This window comes from Hesperophylax consimilis, chromosome 19 (genome assembly GCF_061612785.1).
Source record: "Hesperophylax consimilis isolate HC1 chromosome 19, BYU_Hcon_1.0, whole genome shotgun sequence".
NCBI classification, from domain to species: Eukaryota; Metazoa; Arthropoda; class Insecta; order Trichoptera; family Limnephilidae; genus Hesperophylax; species Hesperophylax consimilis.
In genome coordinates this window covers 1,120,302-1,139,292 of record NC_142854.1, presented here as the reverse complement: position 1 = coordinate 1,139,292, position 18,991 = coordinate 1,120,302, and the positions used below count along the sequence as shown (strand labels likewise).

Here is an 18,991-nt window from a genome sequence, read left to right as displayed (position 1 = left end):
ATATACAGGGTGTATCAACAAGTACCCGACAAACTTTAACCAGCTATTCCTTAGCACATTTGGAGTAAAAAATGTTATGGGCGCTTTGCTGTCCGGTAACACTTTTTTTTCCATTAAAAACAAAAAATAAATAAAAAATCCACACTCCGTCACTGTTATTTGCATTGCTTCTCTTGTTCAACAGCTGTTATTAGCAAGTGTGTCAAAAAGTGTCCTCGCTCTTTCGTACACACTAAATGATAATAGTTAAAAATGAGACGAATGGTGCCGTGCCATTTCGTTGTGATTGTAAAAGCGCGCCAACGTAGGTACGTACGTACATTATTCAACGAAACTCGAACAAAATATTGCCAGACGGGTTTTCAAACTTTGACAAAGGATAAAACATTGGTGACATGTGGTGAAAATATGAATAATAATTTTTTTATTAAAAAAAAATGTTACCAGACAGCAAAGTGCCCATAATATTTTTTACTCCAAATGTGCCAAGGAATAGCTGGTTAAAGTTTGTCGGGTACGTGCTGATACACCCTGTATATATATTTGCTTAAAAAGGCTTTTACATAGAAGTGATACATGATGCAGTGTACATAGGAGAATATCTGTATTATACAGGAGATACTGACAGTAAATAGATGTAATCCATTGTAAAAAAGGTACAAAATACACAATTGTAAAATTGTGATTACATAAATATATATTAGGGATAGGTATGGAATGGAAGCACGATAACGTACGGACTATCAAAGCGACTCAGAATAAGAAAGTTATACGTTTGGTGTGTGAATTCGGTATTTTCACTGTCCGCACAAGAGTCCCGACTGCCCGAAGCCAGTTAGCCTAAGACATCCCCAATTGTAGTGTGGCGTGAGGCTGAAGGAGACGAAGTAGAGAAAGCTGATGGGGAGGAGGAAGATTGAAAGAAGGAAGGAAGCCGCTGGGTAAGGCGAAAGATGTATGAAAAATGCTAAAACCTAGTTACAATTTTTAATGACATAAAAATCACAAGCCGTTATAGTACCAATATGACTTTGACGAGTGAATTTGGGAGTGACTGTTGATTGCAACTTTAAATGGGACTTGCAAATAAACAAAATTCGTAAAAGGCTGAGGGAGATAGTGGGTAAACTGTACAAATTGAAATGTTTCGTTCCTATGAATTAAAAATAATTTACTTATCACTTGCAGAATCTACTTTACGATATGGAATAACCATATGGGGACAGTCTTGCAAAACTAATTTAAATTACCTACAATTAGTACAAAATTCCATGATTAAATTACTAGTTCCAAAACAGATATTTTCACAGAGGCGAAACATATCATTATTGTATCGGAACTTGACTGTCTTGCCGGTACAGGCCTTATTATGGAACAACATATTGATTCAGCATATATATGACTCCGAATATAAGAGGAAAGTGGAACATTAACATAATAGGTACTAGGTTTACAAAAAATGAAGGAATGCTTGTACCAAAACATAACAATAAATACGGACAGCTAACCCTGGAATACAACGTGCCCAAAATATTTAATATGTTACCAAGCAATATAAAAAATTGCGAATTACCTCAGAGATTCAGATATATGCTGAAAACATGGCTACTAAGCAGAGATACTCTGTACTAGTAATACTATTGATTATTAGCTCTGCAACTTTCCGCTTACCGAACGACTGAACTGTTTCCTGTGTAATCTTTCTCACAGTTACTATTATTTGTAAGATTCAAATCATTTGTTGCAAGTTGAGAAGGTTATCACGTATGTGTCTACGGTTCTATTGTTAACAGTCTGCGTGTGTTTAAATATCTGCTTTTCGTATTTTGTTTGTGAAATAGCGCTTGCTTTGCGGGGGAGTTTGCGTGAGTCGGGTTTGTCTTTGAACAGGTCTTGAAGAAACCCACTTTAATGATAATTTATACGGCGTTGATAGGTCGTTCAATTACCGACATTTTATGTTATGTGGATTGAATATTATGTAGGTACTTATAAAAATTAAAATTAGAATTTTATAATAAGTATCTATTTACTAACGAGTACACCTTACCCTCACCTTAGATACGGAAAAAATGTTGTCGCAACTATATTCATCTCCCTTTTACCAGATGTTCCTGCGTTTCTGTAGTTCTGTAGTAAGTATTGTAGTGTATATTTTCTCCATAAAAAGTTAAGTAATAACATAGATCACTGTAGAAATGTATTATAAGTTTGTACAGCGCCCTTGAGGTGTTTTTGCACAAAAACGGCGCTGTACAAGTCATCCAAGTATTATTATTATTCTCTATTCCAATTACCTGCTCCTGTCTGACAGTGTGGAGTACCTACTTGCCTACATCAGTGACATTGCAAAAATTTATTAGGTATACATTATCGGTCTGTTAAGAAAACCGATGTGTTGAACACGTAAGCTTGATTAACTAGCTTAACCTGTTTAACTTGCTTGCTTAACCAGCAGTATCTATGATATCGATCGAAAAGACCAGGGAACCAACAACAATCGCCGCCATTTGCAAATTGTTGTTGATCGATGGCACTGACTTGATCACGTGACACTTCAAAATCTGTCGGGCTTAATAAATATTAACACTATATGGTCGGGCATTTTACCGCCAAATTGGGGGCGAAGCGCTGGTTTTTTTTTAAATTTTAGCGCCAAAATTAGACTTTCCGCAAAACATTTATATCTTATGATCTATTTGATATTTTTCGATGAAACTTTCAGTGTTTTACTTTAAAAAGATGTCTGTATTTGTTTACTTAGCAATGTATGTGTAATTATTTTTTTTATTGACAAAAACTTTCTGCTTTCTTGGGAATCATAGAAAAAACAGTATTTCACAATCGAAATAACATATCGAAATTTATTCATACAAAATTACAAGATTATTTAGAAATTTTCATTACATATAAAAAAACCATAACCTAATAGTGCTTCAATGTGTGATAGCATTTAAAACACTTTCCTTTATGCAGGGGCACATTGCAAAACTTGCACATGTACCGCGTCTCACTGCGTAGTTTGTTGAGCGGAACATACGCGACAACGATTTTATTATTTTTATGTTGTGTTTCAAACTCATTGTATTGACAGGTAGATAGATCGGGTACCGCCTACAATAGAAAACACATGACCCCGAACCAATTTAGAACCCCTTGCTTACAAGTTTCCCGCTCCTTACCGCTTTGCGCAACAAAACGAGTAAACTCGTCTCCCGCGTCTTACTGTAAAAATGCGTGTGACGAGTTTTCTCGTTTCCCGCAAAGAATGTGTTAATAACATTTCGGTGCTGAAGCGTTGCGGTGCGGTGCGGTGCGGTGCGGTGCGGTGCGGTACAATACTGTACTGCGCTGGTACTGGTAGTAATGAACTTGGTTAGCGTCCTCTCGCTTAATCCTCGTCCATGAGTAAGGCCACCTATGAATTTTGATGATCGCATTAATGTCTGCTCTATGGTCATGTCCGTCCAGATACCGGTAAAAAATCCATCTGTACGCCGAACTGTAAAAAAACCTTTATTGACGAACCTTTCGAAGTCTTCATTTGACATCTTCGATTGTAGACTCAACATTTGTTGTAAGTATATGTGTGCGGATTTGGCGTAGAGCAAATGTCCAGCAGCATGGAAATACGGTATCATTTGCTTGACTGTATTAATGTGCAAATTCCAATCGCCGATTCTCTCTGCCAGAATAAAGTCTAGAGCCAAATTCACCAATTTAAACTCTTGTAGCCACAGTTTTGAAGTTCTACTAGTTTTAACCAAATCTTCATACACTTCTTCTAGTCTTGTCATTATTTCATTTGTTTTACACTCTCTCATGGCGTCTTCAACAGTTGTTTGTTTGTTAATTGTTTGGATATGAATATCATTAAAGTCGTTTGTAATCATTTCTTTAAGAGATGAACATTCCTCGAATAGCAGTAACATCAAAGCTGCCTGGGTCATCATGTGAGCTCTATAAGACCTTGCGTAAGCATGTCCTGACATAAGGTGAGGAATCGTTGATTTTCCATAAACAGAGGTCCACATTTCTTCGATTCCACTACCTTCCATAAACTTTCCTAAGCAACCAAGGAAACTCATTAGAAGATGGAATCCGTCTAGTCTGACGATTACTCCAGATATTTCACTTTCTGTAGAAGAACTTGCAACAATGTCTACTGCTTTCAGGAAAAGTGGTTGGTCAAAAGTGACAATACACGGCTGGCCAGCTAACTTGCTCTCTTTAGAAGCGTAAGCTGTGGTGGATCATGCAGCAATGTAACTTTGGTTGAAGTCGAGGAAAATGAAGAACCTCTCATGGAAGTTTAGGATATGATCAAATTAAGATACCGCAATTATTTTGTTCTAAAATAACATCTTTAAAAAATATTACATGCATTTTCAAACCAAAAACTATTTAAAATACCTATTTTCGCTGTATACAAGGACTTAATATTATTTGAAACAAATTTAAAAAGTGGGGAATTTAGGTTTCACCGAGACTCGATTAGTTTTATTTATGGAAAATGCAATAGTGTACCTTGAAGATAAAAAACACAATCACTATACAACAATATCTGCATTGCAACGCCGCGCCGGCCGGCCCCACCTCGACCGAACCCGCCATGATAATCTCGCTGGATCTCCAACAAAGTAAGTACTATTTTATATCATTTTAAAGGTAATAATAGGGGCTACAACTTTTGTAGGAAATATTTTTTCATAAAATGTCGGCCTGAAAAGTTCTGTGACAAAATGTAAAATTATGTGCCAAAAAATATACAATTTTTTACCTTATCATACGAATTACAAACAAACGGTAAAAGTTACGACGAAAGTTAACTGAACTTTTTTTGTAGAAAACGTTACAGCAAAGAGAATAAAAAAAATTGCAATCCGATATGTTGTTTAGTAATTGAGATAGACGCGATTTACGAAACCCTTACACTTTTCATGTTTGGGGGGGCACAGGGGGGGAGGCAAGAGGGGTAGGGGCGGGGACTTTTTTCTAAACACTTGTCTAGATGATAGTAGTCGATGGGGAAAAAATTAGCTTTATACTATTTAGTTACATATAAAAACACAGGCTGACTGGACTATAAACGCTACACAGGCCGGATACGCTGGGTGGAAGTGGCTTATAATGGCGACAATTCTAATTACCGCAGCGTGTCACTGTATATTATTAGTAGCGTGTTCGTACCTAATATAATGTAGGTACAGCAGTGGCGTGCACTCCAAAAATGCTTAAAAGTTTTCCCTGCCCTGAGATAAATGAACGCTAAAAATATATTAAAAAAACAGTAAATTCGAAAAATTTCTCAAAAAAAATGAATTTTTAATATTGAATATTCAGTTTTATGTTAAAATAAAATGTTTCTGTTTGACAAATTTGTACTTCTTGGTTGAAACCTTCATTGTGCCCATACAATTTGACTTTCTCGATCAAGTTTTTTTTTCAAATTACAAGCTATTCGTGTTTTTTTTCAATACTAGGTACCCATCTCAGTTGAAAATTTTAATTCTCGTGTTTGAGATGGGGAGTATAGGGATATTTACATAATAATATTATATTATAGGGTATAAACCAAATAACAATAATACACACGATGCTAAGAGACATAGCAGTGTTATAATACCACATTACCCAGTGATTATTTGGGGTAAATACGTGCATATGAAAGTTGGTGATTGTTTAAATTTTGTTTTTCTTTTCAATAATATTATTATTCAATTTACAAAAACAGTAATCATAAACAAGTTCTGCTGTGCAATTGTTATTACACGTGACAGCTGTTTCGCCCTTTGGAAGCATTATCAAACTTTCTTATAATGATTTCTGTCAGTTTGATAATGCCTGCCGGCGAAACAGTTGTCACGCGTAGTAACATTATTACACAGTGGAATTTGTATAAAAATAAACTGGTTTTCGTAAATTGAATAATAATATTTTTATCTAATTTTTATTCTTCAATATACTGACCCGCTGAAACCAGTTTGTCAGCAGGTGATGTTAACAATATTAATTAAATAACGATAAACATAACGAGAAGCCACAATCCAATGATATGATCTATCGATATATTTATTTATTTATTTATTTATTTATTATTTTATTTACGCCCTAATGGGCTTTTACATGAAAATATACATTTACATTGATTACAATAATTGAACATAAGAAGATAAATGGAGTTAATTGTAAGAAAGCAACACATATAATAAAATTTTGTGCATCTATGATCCATCCACAAATGATCTATCGAATTTAAATAACAACTCTTTCAATATACTACACAAAAACATAAGAAGCATAAGAAAAATTTTTGATGAATTGCAAATTTTATTGAAATATTTAAAAGTTAATTTTCAAATAATAATACTTACTGAATGTTGGATAAATCATAAATACATGAAATTGGAAATTGCTGGATATACAACCTACTTAAGTATGAATAACAAAAAACAAAATGATGGTGTAATTATATACATTAAAAACGAAATAAAAGCCGAAGTTGAAGAAATTATTATCTCAAATGCCAATTGTTTAAAAATTAAAATCAGTAAAGAAAAAGCTATATTAGCAATCTATCGATCGCCCTCAACAAGAAACATCGACCCATTCTTAAATCCGTAGACGAGGAACTCTGCCTTCTTAAAGAAACGAAAAACATATTTATTATTGGAGATGTAAATATAAATATTTTAGAAAATGGACACCCTAAGCGAATTCAATATCTGCAGATGCTAGCATCCCATGGACTGGAAAGCTTAATAAATGTTCCTACTCGAAAAGTGGACAACAGTGAAAGTTGCATAGACCATATAATGAGTAAAACAAAAGACATTACTCAAACTGTTGTATTTAATTCAACTATAACCGATCATTATACAACTATGCTTTCAATAAAAATAAACAAGTCAAATAAAATGAAGAAAAAACCATTAACAACAGAAATCAACTGGAATATCATTAAACATAATCTACAATGTACCGATTGGAAAAAACTGCAAAGTATGAACAATACAAATGATGCATGGAATTATTTCATAGAACTTCTTCAGAATAATATACTATCTAATACCACAAAAATTACTAAGAAAATCTCACACAAAAATGTACATATTAAACCATGGATTACACAGAATGTTATAAACTGCATAAGAAAAAGAGACGAGTTACACAAGAAACTTAAAAAAATTCCATACGATATACACATGTTAAGATACTACAAAAGATACAGAAACATTTGCAAAAAAGTTATTATGTGTACAAAAGAAACCTACTATAAGAAAAAAATTGTAGATTGTAAACAAAATCCCAGGAAAATGTGGCAAATAATAAATGAAATAACCAGTTCTAAATCTGCCAACGTTACATCAATTGACGTGCTGAATATAAACAATGTTCCCAGGACATACGCTGATAATCCTGACCAAATACTTGAATACGTCAATAATTTTTTCATAAATATAGGATCAAATCTAGCAAAGCAAGTTACAAAATGTAATGAAGATGTACAAATAAACGAACCACCTGAGCAAGGAAATCAGCTCAATTTTAAACAAATTACAGCTGACGATATCAAAAACACAATTTCTTCTTTAAAATCAAATATTTCTTCGGGGGAGGACACAATCTCAACCAACGCAATAAAATATCTCTGTAAAGAACTTATCGAACCACTTACATACTTAGTCAACATGTCTATAACGAATAGCATATTCCCTACAGCCCTCAAAAAAGCGATTGTTATACCAATATTTAAACAAGGATGTAAAAATGACATAAACAATTACCGACCAATAAGCCTACTAAATGCATTTTCAAAAATATTGGAAAGAACACTAAAAAAACAACTCTTATCCTACTTAGAAGACAATAAAAAATTATCAAAAACTCAGTATGGATTTAGGGAGAACTTAAGTACTAGTGACGCCATAGAAAAAAATACCGATATGATCACTAAAAGTTTAGACAGTGGAGAAAAAATTTTGGCAATCTTCATAGACTTACAAAAGGCTTTTGACACAATAGATCACAAAATACTTTTTTCAAAACTTTCAAAAATTGGTATGTCATGTACAACACTAAACTTACTAAAAAGCTATATGATGGAGCGTACACAGAGCGTCCAAATTAACAAGAGAAAAAGCAAACCTCTCCTAATCAACCATGGAGTACCACAAGGAAGCGTACTAGGTCCGATATTATTTTTAATATACATTAATGATATCTGTAACCTAGAAACAAGAGGAAAAATCATTAGTTTTGCTGATGACACAGTAATTTTATTTAAAGAAAAAGATTGGATAAATACCTACAAAGAAGCTGAACACGGACTTGGTCTCCTGCAAAACTGGCTTAAAAGAAACTCCCTGACGCTTAATGTCAATAAAACAAAATATCTGACATTTTCTAAAACAGCCAGAGGGCAGCCGTCAGAGGACCTTAATCTCAAATTACATTCATGCCAAGGAATTTATCAAAAAAATCAAGGCTTATCATGCCTCTGTCCCACTATAGCACACTCCAAAAGCATCAAATATCTTGGAATTGAAATTGATGATAATCTCCGTTGGAACTCACATATAGATGTAATTACAAAAAAACTAACCAGGTACATATACTTCTTTAGAAACATTCGCAATATCCTCAATATAAACGATATTAAAAAAGTATACTATGCTTTGTGTCAATCAGAAATAGAGTACGGAATAACTGGATGGGGGTCTGCCTTGAGCACTCACACAGAGCGGCTCAATATAGCACAAAAAGGAGTATTAAAGACTATACTGAAAGTTCCGCTTAGAACTCCGACAGAAGAAATATTCAAAAACTTCAATGTTTACAATGTACAGAAACTATATTCAAAAAATATTTTATTTAAACTGAAAAAAAACATATCCGAATACTCCACTGCCCAACATAAATACACAACCAGGGCAAAAAGCGAAAATATCCTGATTACTCCCAGTTTGAACACATCCTTTGGACAGAGAAATAATAAATTCCATGCTATAAAATTGTTCAATGCTCTACCAAATGAAACCAAAAAAATAAACGAAATGAGTATATTTAAAACAAAAGTCAAAACATGGCTTAGAGATCAAAGTAATAATCAACTTACAAACATTATGAAGACAATGTAAAGACAATTCAAAACTAAATACAAAAATTTAAGAAAAACTACAGGCCGCCTCAGAACAGGAAACCCTAGTGAGGAGGACTGTGAAAAAAATACAAAAAATATACTTATATTATACTTTAAACCTACATAATGTACAAATTTTGCTATTGATATTAATAAAAAATAAATAAAATAAAAAAAAATAGATACAGAAGAATAACATTAAGAATAAAGAATAACAGTGAGTGTTATCCCCAAATATACATACCTTTGTACCAGTTCAATGGTTCCACGTTTACAGGGCTGTGTAAAATTATGTATACACTCAAATGTATGTGATTAGGTGTGATGGTATATTTGGCATGTGGAGATCGTATATGCATTAATTTAGTTTTTTTGAAATTTATTATAGTTAAAGTTGATTTGATTTGATTTTGGTGAAATTTTCTACAATTCTCAGAGTGCTCGCAAGCGGCTACCACATCAATCTCGATAGTTTTAAATTATTGTTAAACGAGACGCGACAAATGTACATCAGTCTTTATGGCTGGTATTATATGCCTAGCAGTGTTCACAAGGAACTACTTCACGGGTGTGAAATAATCGACGCATTTTCCTTGCCAATAGGACATTTATCCGAAGATGCGCTAGAGGCGAGACACAAGGAGGTTAGAAAAAATCTCATACCCGTAAATGCTCGAGAGAGAGCTCCAACACAGACCTGATCAGAATATTGCTGTTGACTTCTGAACCTCTCTTATCATCCAAAAGGAATATAACTACAAATAAAGCGTGAAAATGGATGGAGAGGTTCAGAAGAATATTAAACAAGTACACGAACCTTCCGCCACATCCAGTCTAAACCTACATCTAGATTTAGAATTTAGTAGCGACCAAGAATCTTCGGATTCAGATTAGTTTAAGATCCCATACATGAACTTATATCACACTTACCAATTATGTAATTTTTTTTCTACTTTCTCTCTGCAATGTACTTACTACAACATAATATAATACATGTAACTATCGTATTATTAATTACTCAATAACTGCAATAATGTACTGTTCACTCCTCTGCTAACCACAAGCTAATGCTTCCTTGGAAGAGTAGTATAAAAATATTTTACCTTAGAAAACCAATGTAAATCGTATTTGATATGTAACTTTATTTTTTTATGTAAAAAAATTATAAATAAAGAAATATATCAAAGTTTACAAAAATACTAATATTAATATTTATGAAATGTGTTAAATTGTGTATAAATATGTATATTTTTAATATGCGCGAACTAACTATGATGCTAATGACTCAGATTTAGAAAACGGCATTTTTTTTTTTATTCTACGCGTAACCGGTTTTATGATTTTTGTCCTCTCCACCATACACTTCAATGCACTGTGCCCCGTACACAACCCGACAAATTGATGCATCCGCAATCTGCTTGCACTATATACTGCGAAATATTCCGCCATCTTTGCTTGTAATGTCTAATGTAAACAGTAAAAAATGTTGGTTTTTAAAATAATTAGATACAAAATGTTTTTATTCAATTTCAAATATTCAATGCACCATAAATCAATGAAAAATGGCACACAGCTTACCATTGTCAAATAACAGTGCACGCCACTGGCATACACGTGTACAACAGTCAGTATAGTGTACACGACAGCGGAATGCATTAATATGCTAATAAAACAAGCGGCATTGTTCTTTTATTGTAGTGTCATCTACCTCTAGCTACATATATCGGTGGACCAGTGATGTAATGTCCCAGAAATTTCCCTAGATCCAAGGTAAAATATATTACAACCTATTTAAAAAAACAACTATCTATTTAAATTTCAATTTAGTTTCCTTGATTGAATGAATAAAATGGAATTTCGGAAGCGGAAATTAACCCACTTGCCGACATCCGATCGAGCTGAAACTCGGCAGATATACTCGTAGACAATGCATCCTTTCATTACAATCACGCATGTCTCTGAAATTGGATGACATTATAGCAGGTAATATACGAAATAAATATCGGTCCTACCCAAATATAACTCGGGATTTGGCGCAGTTTTTAGCGCGGTTGACTCTAGTCCCTGGGGAGAAAGGTTCAATTCTGAGACAAACCATGTTTTCTCTTTAAAATTGGCTGCTAGACGGCCCAAGAGATGGCGCAACTTGGTAAAAAATTGAAAATAGGTGTAATACAGTAAAATAAAATATAGTCAAATTATTTTTAACAAACTGTCGGTTATCAATCAGTATTAGCAAGAGGGCGTACGGATTATATAAAAACGTTTTTATTTCCTTGTTCAGTTAAATAGAGGTGTATTTGATGATTTTTCCCCAGATGTAGGGAAATTTTCCCAGACATCGCTTCACTACACTTTGCGTTTGTCTCTATTCACCATGTTTATGGTTAGTTTGGTGACTGGTGACGCGGCAGTGCGTTGGCAGCAGGATTTCCACTTAACATAAACACTAACATTAGTGCAGCACATGTGCGTCTCATGAGTTCGTCCGCGTTCTGGATGATTGCCGGTTGAATTACCGTCGTCCTCGGGGTTAAAGCTTTTACCGCTCTGCAACGAAGCTCGTCAGTATAAAATAATTAATATTTTAAATATTATAAAAAAGTCGCTAACCGCATCTGTCGGTTTGTGCGATTAGTTCTGTAGTTATATTTCGTGTTCTAAATATTAATAAATAACTACTGAATTTCGGAACACATCCGAAAAATAAATAAACGTAGAAAATACAACAGAATGTTTTACGAAAGGAAGGTTCGAGAATGTTCTGAAGCGCCTCACGTAGGAAAATAATTCGATCTCGATGACGGTTGCTGGTACTGTACTGTCGATTTCCTTCCCGCTGTCGCTTATATAGGTGAAAAATAAAATTAAAAAATCCAAGAAGCTTGTTTGAAAAAGGCCGAAACTTCTTCCGGAAGGTTTATATATATAATTCATGCATATTATATTTATAGAAAGTATAGAAATGTCGATGTCTTTTAATCAAGTCGTAAAAATATATATTTACGGACGCCTACATAGCTAACGCTGGATAAAACTTATGAGACACAACAACATAAAGTACTACGGAATTGTATATCTTAAAAAGGTCTACAGAAAAGACCGCAATGGTATATGTTTATCTCCTAAGGATAACCCCCACCCAACGCCGGGTACACGTCAGATAGTAATCTAATAAATGAATCACAGGTTCAATTAAATTCGTTTTTGTGTAAGGTCGGAATAGGGAACCACTTAACTTAATACCACAACTTTGATACGGTTACCGGCCTATACCATCGCTAAACCGGGGCGTAAGAATCTAATAAGTAAAACTTCGCTTAAGATTTAAATTAGTAGTCGTATTTATGAATGTGTATGTAGCTAGAATAGGTACCTACAGTAATTTGTTAATAGTATAGTTTATATGTTTATAATGTGCAATTTGAAACAGCGGTAGTCAGAAGTCATTAGCCACATCTGAAGGTGATAAAGCTGTTAGTATAATTTAAACAGGTGTTATATTGCAATGCAATGCAAGCTTCATTAATTATAATTAAAACAGGTAGATTTTGTGTTTGTAAAAATAACTAATAAATCGTGCAAATATGCACCTATTTAAGCATAGCTTCATATTACATTCATGAAATTAATATTTATGCACCGTGAATGGGTATTTTCCTAGTATCGCCCTTACAGGAATATTAACCGATTATATAAATATATACATATTTTTTAAATGTGAAACTGCACAAGAGTTTCAACTGCTTTCAACCGTTTGGAGCCAGTGAGACTATGGCATCCCCAATTTGGGGTATGTTGTGAGGTGAAAATAATAGGAAGGGGGGGAGAAAGGAAAGAGGAAGGTTGGGTATTCAGATCTGGTCACCATACACGGCTAAAACCATTTCAAGCAACGTTTCTATTCCGAATGGCGGTCTTACACCATGGCGATACTGAGAGTATCTTACACTCTGAAACGTGTCTCAAGCATACTATATGTTTTTAAATGAGAAATTTGTGAAATAAAACAAATTGATCGAGTAAAATTTACTAGCGCACGCCGGGATTCGAACCCGCGACTTCCAGCTTGCTAGTCGAGAGCATTAACCCTCTACCACGGAGGCCGTCGAATGTATCCTAACATTTATGTAAAACCAGCAATGGTTCCTCGGACGTCTACGAATTCTTCCACCATTCTCTGCAGTATACCACAATGTTACTGTAAAAAAACTACATTATGTCAACTTTATTTCGACTCCGTATCTCATTCCAGCGCAGAGATATTACCTCTCTACCTAAGTATTCTTCGGGCGTCCCCGACTTATTTTTCTTTCCTTGTCGAAATGGTCTAATAGTTTTTGAGTCTATAGGACACAAACGTACGATCATTGCCTTTTATTTATATAGATAGATTATAATAGAAAGATATGTTGACGCAGTGACCAGACAAATCAAAACAATGATAAATTGTACAGCACCCTTGAGATGATTTTCCACAAACACGGCGCTATACAAACCATCCAAATATTATTTTTATTAATAAATTAGAACACTTTTGAAAAGTGATGTTAAGTCATGAAAGGTAATGAAAAAAAACAACTTGGTTAACAAGTTTAGGTTAGGTTAAGTTAGGCTCTTTTCAAATATGTTCTGATTTGTCATGGAAACGGTGATACATGCACTAACAATTCAAAGGTATAATTCTTCCATTTCTGATGAATTTCTGATGAATTACTGATTCTTTGAAGTTCTAAGCATAACTGTAATCGATTTAATATGAACAATATAACTATGTAACAAAATATAATCAATCACGTGGAAAAGGTTTAAAAATTAATTTAGCCGAACAAAGTTCAACGCCTTCTCTTACTGCGCTTAAATACCCCTTATTCTTATTGCCTCTAAGGTAACCAACACCCCCTGAACCTCTCTGCATCCTGGCAGAGGGAGGGGGTGGATAGGGGATGTTGCCTTCATTGTGTATCACTGATCTAGTTTGAAAATATAAATGTTTAGAAGTGTTGAAGTAAAAAGGCACTGCCACACGTACACTTCGGAGCGGCGGTACCACGCGTCACTCCAATCCCCCGCGCAGAAAAGTAAAGTCCCTAAGTAAGGTAACGGTTTACAGCGCAGTACATTGTGAGACTTTTCTGCGCGGCGGCTTTCACGTCACCTACACACTATTGTCCTGCCACTGAGAGCTACACCGTAACCCTTAGTTCTGTTTCATGTCTCGTTTACGAGAAAACCTTGTATTCGCAGGCTAACAACACGTCCGGGCCAGCACAACGTCACAGGCCGAGCGACGAACCTGTGGATGGATCTCACCGGCAGACATGCATGCGGAAATGCACGTCGCTCGGTTTGTGACGTCAATAGTCCCAGGAGAGGACGTACATAACGTTATCGTTCTATTATCTTCTGTATTTTCGTTTTCATACAAGACGTGAGAAGAAAGAGGATGGTTGTTGATGACGTGCTTATGACGTCTCTCTGGTACTACTATAAACATGCAAGAGGTTATCAGATATATCAGCGCATGGTATGCTTTAAACTTAGCAGCTGTGCTGATGACCCGTATGACTAAATAAGTCAAGGATAAACTGAAGCAAAACAACAACAAAGACAACAGTAAATAATTAACGCATTTCTTCCCACACGCCCATTTACAATTTAATAGATTTTTTTTTACCAATTTTTTTCTGACTTTCAATAAAGTTTGTGGGTTAATAACACGATTCGTAAGGAGGTTAATGTGGGATGCGATCCTTAAACATCTGCAGATTGATGATGTAGTGTAAGTGGGATGCTGCAGTATATACGTCATGTACATATTTAGGTGAGACATGAAGCGAAAAAATAGGTTTCTCTTTTTTACCTCCAATTGACCTTCAACGCTCAATTGAACTGAAACTACCGAATCCGGTCTACGCGCACCGCTTATCACCTTATAATAGTGGAACATGTTTCGATGATATGTTAGTACGCAATAGCGCCTCTTAATTGTATAGCTCTATGGTTATGTATAATCTTCTCATTAAAAATTTAGAAGGTAACCCAATGTAAACGAGAAAATCTTTTCATGTTTGATTTTCAGCTTCAATTCAAGCCTGTAGCGCGAAGATTGCACGATGATAGTAAACCTCCGATAAGAGAGGGACTATCAATATATGTTGTGAACATTTGAAGGACCCGTGATCTAATGGTTAACGAACTTTAATTTATTTGATGATTAATCATAATTAATATGATTAATCTTTACAACGAAGTGGAATTATGAATTCCAAAATTTGCTTCAGAAAAATTGAAGGTATTCCTATCGTTTTCCTTAAGTAGAAAACAAATAAATAAAAATTACTCCATAAAAAATATAAATGTTAAATACGTAAAAATACTGTTTAATAGAAATGTATGAACGCGTAAAGGAAACAACTTTAAAAAAATACAGTATTATAGCAGTATTATAAGATTATTTGTGACAATAACACTTGACACTTGATTAACTTTTTTGCTTTCTTATAATATTATTTACAAAATAAATAAAAACCACTGTTATGTTTGAAATCGAACGTTTATAGACTCCGTTTGTCAAGTGATTTTATTTCCTATTACCCATATTCGTGACAATATAAGGCATACCAAGATATACACATTTTTGGCCTGTAGCTTCTTCTTAAGCAGTTTAGTCCCTCTGTTGATTTTTATTGTACAATTTTTGTGAAATATCATCTCAATGTTGCTTTACGTAGCTAGAAAACAAAAAAGCTTGTCTTGAACCAATAGTTAAAATTTCCCTTCAATTGTTGAAATGAAGATATTTTGAGTTTTATGAAAACATTGTAATTAGAGGCGGTAATTCTTAGTAAAGAACAACTATAGTTTGGTTTCACGCCATACAAACAATACAGTTTTAACAATGTTAAATTTAGTTCACAGTGGCCTTACAGCTTACAAAATCAACATCTTTCCATGTTTTGAACAAAACTCCTTTTGTGTACCTTTCGACTTCTGTTTTCAGACAACCACAGCAAATATACGCAATCGTCAATTCACACAAATGTTTATTGTCCTCTTTCCTGTCTGCAGCGTACAAACATTCACCTGGTATTGCTTTATCACCTGCTAAGTTATCATATTGAGTGCATTCTCTATTATATACGAGTATGTTAATTCTCGCTTAATCTTGGCTACACGGAAAAAAATGACAAATATAGAATTTTGCTAATTTATTAAGAATCTCTTCAATTTATTCGTAATCCGATTAAAAACGGGATTGCAGGCCTTTAACGCTTGAATTGCTAGGATTCCCAATAAACTTTTAGTAAAATACTACGATGTCGGAACATGTGTTCATAAAAATCATAATATTTCCGCACTTCGTCATTGTTCGTCATCAAGGCAAATGCAGGTGCAGGAACACGTGTTCCGATATATTAGAAATTTACTAATAGTTTATCAGGAAACGGCATGCAATCCCGTTTTCATCCCGATTACCAATAATTCGAAGACATTTTTAATAAATTATTTATTATATCTTATATTACTTCTCTGGATATTTTACAGTTTCATTTTTGAAAATAACACTTAAATTCACAGCATTTCGAGTTCATTTAGATTCAAGCAGGACTAACGCCCAGCACAGACCACCGAAATTTCTAAAGTAGGTCCACTTGACCTAGTTCGGTGAAACCACGCGCGTTATCTCAGTTACATAAACATAATAGTTCCAATTTTTTATTAAAATTTCATTGAACTCGAAAAATGTTACGCATTACGCAGGAATATTTCACATTAATCACCAACCTACCCATGTACCGAAATTATTATATTTAATGTAATTGAGCAGTCGAGCAAATGATTTCAACCGCGATAATAGACGATTTCACGAGATTCACATAGAATTCAGGGTACCATCTTAGTATGTACTTGTAGGTGCTAAAGAATACGGGTTTTCATATTTCATATTTTATTTATTTGCAAAAACAGTACAAAAACCAATACATTGCAAAAGCGGTAAACAAATTATGGAAGAAAATTTTATACATAAGTATACAGTTAAAACATATGCAAAAGCGGTAAACAAAATATGGAAAAAAAAATTATACCTAAGTATACATATACCTAAGTATTAAACTCGTTGTAGGACATATGGAAAATATCCAAGTTAGCTGGAAGGGAGTTAATTAACCTAGTGAGTCTTCCCAGGGGCATCACCATTGGTAAGTTAGTTCTGGACCTGGGAAGAATTAAAAGCCTGTGTTGGCGGCCTCTCGTGAAATTATCCGGGACATAAAGTCCTATTTTTGACAGAATGTCAGGAATTGATAGTAAACCATTCAGAAGCTTGTAAGCCATCAACAGTTTGTAACACATAATCCATTCCACAAGTACGTGTTTTATTATAATGGTGACCGATGACTTGGCTATACGCAGTAAGCCATGACTACTCGATAATAATGATGATTATGGAAGATGATGGGAAAATTAAAATTAGACATAATTTTACGTGGTAACAAGCTTGTGTGACGTTATTACGTAGGTACGGCACCTACTTTTAATGTCATCGCTTCGGTTCGACAGTTGTAAGGCAAAATCATTTATCAATTTGGGAGACGCGATGGGTACCGCCATCCCGGGAACCATTCATTGGATAATCAACACCTCTGCCATAGGTCACTGCAAGTGGTTCGCTACGTTTAGTGACTTAGCAGGGGTAAGGATTTTTAAGAAGTTCATGGGGTAAGGATTGTCTGGTTTTTGGCGGCTACAGTGAAAGGTAGGCTGGTTGAGAGAGATCTTTTGACTTCTCCAGCAGGACTCTCTCGACCCATCGCCTTGCACCGCAGTGGGAGGGATGCATTCACACGTCCGTCACTCCTGAACACTAGATTCAAGCTGTTTTCCTTCACAGATCTTCCTATCCTTCCTTTCATTAAAAAAACCTCCATAAAGCATCAGAATATAGTAATTATTTTCCTCGGTTCCTCCTGTGTGGAGCTAAGAAGGCCTCCCTGATCAAAGGGTAAGGCACTAACAATACGAAGGTCGCGGGTTCAAATCCCGGCGTGCGCAAGTAAATTTTATTTGACGAATTTGTGGTATTTCACAATTTATTCATTTAAATAATGTATAGTATATTTGCGGCACGTTGCAGAATGGAAGATACTCTCAGTATCTCCCTGGTGTGAGACCACTATTCAGAATCGAAACGTTGCATGAAGTGTTTGGTGACTGGATCTAAATAGTCAGGTACTCCCTCACCTTTCTCTTCTCCATTTCCTTACTATCCCCACTACATTCATCTCCACAACATACCCCAATTGGGGATGCCATGGTCTCACTAGCTGTAGACGGTTAGGAGCAGTTGGGACTCTTGTGCGGTATTCAAACGTATTATTAAAAATGTATTTGTTTTATTATTAAAAAAATATGTATCCGTTCCTGTTTGGAATTAATATATATTTTTTAAATAAAATTCCCCAATGTTAACAAACGGACTGCAATCTTTAGAGCACAGGCGTCAGGTAGGTATGCTGTCCTTGTTCTATCGGTATTACAATGGAAGATGCTCTGAGGAACTAGCGTCATTGATCCCTTCGGCACCGGTGCGTAGTCGGGATACACGCCAAACGCGCGCCCAACATTTGTACACAGTTGACACTTGTCACATGAGAACGGGTCGCTTCTACGATTCGTTCAGTTCAACAGCTCGGCTGTGGAACGAACTGCCGGCCTCTGTGTTTCCTCCCTCCTACAACATGGGACTCTTCAAGACCCATGTTCACTCCTTCCTCTCCACAAAAAGACCCTCCACACAGCATCCCCAAAGATGACATAGGCCCTGAGGGAAATTATTTTCTTCAG

The 18,991-nt window shown here is 35.0% G+C and overlaps 1 protein-coding gene across 1 annotated transcript in view; it reads left to right on the top strand.

The window, feature by feature from the left end:
- The window catches only part of ogre (optic ganglion reduced), a 100,768-nt gene that overhangs the window by 34,373 nt on the left and 47,404 nt on the right, over positions 1-18,991 (top strand). The window lies entirely within an intron of this gene.